This window comes from Gracilinanus agilis, chromosome 4, assembly GCF_016433145.1.
Source record: "Gracilinanus agilis isolate LMUSP501 chromosome 4, AgileGrace, whole genome shotgun sequence".
NCBI classification, from domain to species: Eukaryota; Metazoa; Chordata; class Mammalia; order Didelphimorphia; family Didelphidae; genus Gracilinanus; species Gracilinanus agilis.
Window position 1 is genome coordinate 406,514,451 of NC_058133.1, and position 4,704 is coordinate 406,519,154.

The window sequence follows — 4,704 nt, forward strand, 5'->3', positions numbered from 1 at the left end:
AATAGAGTAGCTATAGTAGCAATGGAACATTTAGTATTTTTCTTTCAGAGTTTGACTTAAGCAAAGAATTCATCACCTCTTAATCAGTCTACTAGTAATGAACTTTTCTGAATTTGACAAAGTTAGACTTCAGGCAGCAGACAAATCTGTCACCAGGGCTCTAATGGAATCCTTTCCAGTTTGATAGAAACTGCCAGGACCTGTGCTCAACTGGTACATCCTTGGACAGCCATCTTGACCTCCAGGGCATGATTAGGGAACAGAACAGGATATTCATAGGTATAACTATTTTCTTGCCAACTATGACAAGAATTACATTTAAAAGAAACTCTGAACAATTAGCATACTTAAAGAATCAAAGAAGCATTTTGTCCTTTCACTCAACACTTAACCTTTTGAAAATCTATTAGGGAGAGTTTTAAAAAATTTGAGCTCATGTCATCCTGATTCCAAACTCAGCACTCTACTGACTATGCCACCCAGCTGCTTCTGACACAGAAGTATCAGCCAAGTTTAATGTATAAAGTGTAAAATGGGAGAAATTTTTAACATCTGAAATAATATGTAATAATTTGTAACATGAATAATTTTTCATTGAAATTTTCTGTGCCATAAAAGGAGGAGCAAAATGATTTTGGAAAACCTGGAAAGACGTCCATGAACTGATACAAAGTGAAGTGAGTAGAACTAAAAGAACATTGTACATGGGAGCAGCTTGGTAGCTCAGTGGATTGAGAGCGAGCCCTAGAGACAGGAGGTCCTGGGTTCAAATCTGGCCTCACACACTTCCCAGCTGTGTGACCCTGGGCAAGTCACTTGACACCCATTGCCTACCCTTACCACTCTTCTGCCTTGGAGCCAGTACACAGTATTGACTCCAAGATGGAAGGTAAGGGTTTAAAAAAACATTGTACAAGGTAAAAGCATTATTTTTTGATGAACAACTATGAAGGACCTAGTTATTCTTTGCAATACAGTGATTCAAGACAATCCCAGAGACTTATGATGAAAAATGCCATCTGCCCATCTGCCCTCTGAGAAAGAACTGATGTAATCTGAATACAGTCCAAAACAGACTATATATCACTTTCTTGATTCTTTTTTTCCTTTTTTGCTTGAGATCTCTTCCACAAAATGGCCAATATGAAAAAATATTTTACTCGATTTGACATGCAAAATCTATATCAGATTGCTTACCATTTCAGGGAGGAGGGAAGGGGGAGAGAGAGACAGACAGACAAACAGACAGACAGAGACAGAGAGACGGTGGGAGAGAAAGAAAGAGGAAGAAAAATTTAAAAAACAAAAGTTAAAAAAAAATTGAAATATTTAGGTTTATAGGATCCCAGAAGTTGGGAGAAAACCTTGAAGTTTTGTTAGCCCAATCCTTTCATTTTACAAAATTAAGTTATTTGCAGATCTAAAAGAATTTGGTGAACATCAACACCCAGTTTATATGGTAAAGCACCTACTACTACTCAACTTAGTAGAGATTGTAAGTGATAAGTAAATCCATTAGATTGTAAATTCCTAGAGGTCAAGGACTTTCTTTTGCCTCTTTTTGTATTCCCAGGGCTTGGCACAGCAAGTAGCATATGGTAGGTGTTCAGGAAATGATTATTGATTGATTGATGTCAGAGTAGTTGCTGAGTCAAGGGTTTTTGAAGTAGGAATCAGAAGTCTTGCCACTGCTAGAGACTCTTGGACTGGATTCAATGCTCTAGACCAGTTTCCTTTTATGTTCAATGGGAGCAGGGTAGACTAGATCTCTATGGTCCCTTGCATTTCAAAAAAGGAACACTTGGGATAAAGAAGGCATGAATAGGTTTCAAGCCATACTGATAGAAGAAATACCTAAATCAAAAAACTCATGGGGTGAATCCACTGGGGCACTGAAGCTATAGGTGTTTTAATATCACTCATATCCAGGGTTTTCTTTCTCATCCATATCGTTCAGGTTTGTGATTCTAGTGTTTTGTTGGCAGAAGGAACTCCAGAGTGAGAAAACTCTATCCACCAAGGTATATCACCAACTCTTTGGTAATTTACTGTCTTAAAGAATTGCCTGGAGCACTGAAAGGCTAAGCTGAGTCACACAGCTAGTTTACAAGTCAGAGGTGGGAACTAAACCTAGATCTCCTGGTTTCCAGAGCAAGAACCCTCTCCACTCTGCCGTATTACCTGCCTCTCTTTGTTGCTTCAGATTTGCTAAAACTCAAATCTAGAACAAAGGAGAGGAGACTGGGGCCAAACACAACTTCTCTTGCCTATGTGAAAATAGAAAGTGACATTAAATCATAGGTTGGATATGCAGGTGCTTCCCAGGCCTTCTGAATTAGTGTTATTTTAGGTCTGTGTGGGATAAATTGGAAAGGAAAGGTGACTATCCTGTCTAGATGATTTCCCATGTTTAGTGGCACATACCTGTCTGAATGATTTTGTGGTTAGTCAGCATCCATGATAGAAAATGGAAAATAGGAACTAAACATCAAACTTACATATCCAAATGAAATCTATTGAAGTTTATTCTTAAGAGCCGACAGAAACCTTAGGAGGATTGAAAATAGAGACTGCTACAGATTTTCAAATCTTTATCTGAAAATGGGTCTCTGCTAGCTTTCTGGGCACTTCCTATGGTAAAATATTAGCTCTTTTTTTTTTTAACTCTTCTCTTCTATCTTAGAATTGATTCTAAGTGTCAATTTCCAAGGCAGAAGAGTCATAAGAGTTAAACTTGCCCAATGTCATACAACTAGGAAGTGTCTGAGGTCAGATTTGAACCCAGGACCTTCCATCACAGGCTTGACCATTGAGCCATCTAGCTGCCTCACTATCAGCTCTTGGTTTTTTTTGGTGTTTTTTTTTTTTGTTTGGTGTTTTTTTTTTTTTACCCTTAACTTCTGTCTATTGGTTCATAGGTGGAAGATTGGTAAGGGTGGGCAATGGGGGTCAAGTGACTTGCCCAGGGTCACACAGCTGGGAAGTGTCTGAGGCCGGATTTGAACCTAGGACCTTCCATCTCTAGGCCTGGCTCTCAATCCACTGAGCTACACAGCTGCCCCTCTATCAGCTCTTGTTGAAGGAGCAGTAAAGAATGAAGTAACATCACATGTGACTTCCTCCTTTTCCTATTTTATTAAAAAAAAAAGTCCCATTTTAATAATATTAATGATTGTCCCTGGGTTTCAGAGTTCCCAGGAGATTCTAGGACAAGACTAGTAGGGAATCAAGGTGTCCCTACAATTCCAGATCTACATGTTGGGATCTTTGGTGCCTTAATATTTTAATGAGACGAAGGAGGGATAAACAGAGTCAGATTTACCTGATGGCTAGCTTTGCAGAGTTATTCTCATAGAATTCAAGGTCAGTTCTCATCATCATGGTGGTCTGCTTTGTGACATTAATCTGTACATTTCCTAGAGCTCAGGGACTCAAAGCAACACAAAGATGGTCTTTAGTTTATAAAAGACTCCTTGTGAAAACCAAAAACCCAAGGTGCTATTAAGTTTGCCAATTGTCCAGATTTCTGATTTTGCTCAATTTTCCTTAAAAAGTCTCCAGTCTCTATAGATTTCATCCTATAGACTCAGTAAACAAGTTAATACTCATTTGGGGATTTTTGTTCAGTATTTTGTAGATTGGATTGCCATTCATTTTGAGATGGGACAACAGGCAATTCCTAGAGACCAGAACAGTATCTACTTATCTTCTCTCATGTGATGGCATCCATTTTCGTTGACTAAGACTTAGCAGTATCCTGTTTGGTTCACTAGACCGCAGGATCCCTGATGTAATTTCCTGGCTCACCATTACTTTGTTTTGCTTAGACCATTAAAATATTGATAACTATTTATCAACCAGTAGATCTTCACGAATATACTTCAGCCCCCAAAAAGAAGGAGGGTAAAAAAAAGAAACAATTTTAACTTGAAGTCAAGGAATAAGTAGAAGCATGGATAACTTCAAAATAAGTTTGTGGATCAAGGAAAAATGCTGAAGGACTTTCCATACAAATCTACACAACCACAATTAATTAACCTCTTAAGTAAACATTTAAAGGGTGGAAACTTGGGAAAGGAGAATCTAAATCAGAGGCTGCACTTAATCAGTAACTGAGACATGAGATGTGCTCCAGAGCAAGTGAATATTTTCCTGCTTACTCTCAATTACAGACAAGAGGCTAAGGATGCTTTAGGAAATGGAATCATTCAGAGACCAGCTAATATAACACAAGGATCCAGCAAAATTATTGCAATAAGAGATGATGTGACATGAATTTTAGGCAGAGCTTAAATTTTTTTTAAGATATCTATAGGGGGCCATGCCTCTATATGATTTTTGGGGGTCCTGAGCGGCGTGGTGGCATAGGATGGTTAAAGCAGGAGAAAGAAAATGAGAACAACTAGACTAGTGGTTAGCCCATGCTGTCCCAAAGTCTGTGGGCTTGGAAGTTTATTATATACTGGTTTCAAACAAAGAACACAGCTATGAAGGGGTAACAGATCATACATAACCCATTAAAGTCTAAAGAGTAAAGGTATAAGTACCAAGACAATGGCCAAATTCCAACCATCAATTAGTAGGGATAATTCTGGGAGAGGAAATATCCCAGGGAGATGCTCACCAGTCAAATCCTAAAGGAGTCAGTTCTAATCTGAATATGCACTCTTATCTAATTAACATTTGTTAGGAAAGGAATCATTA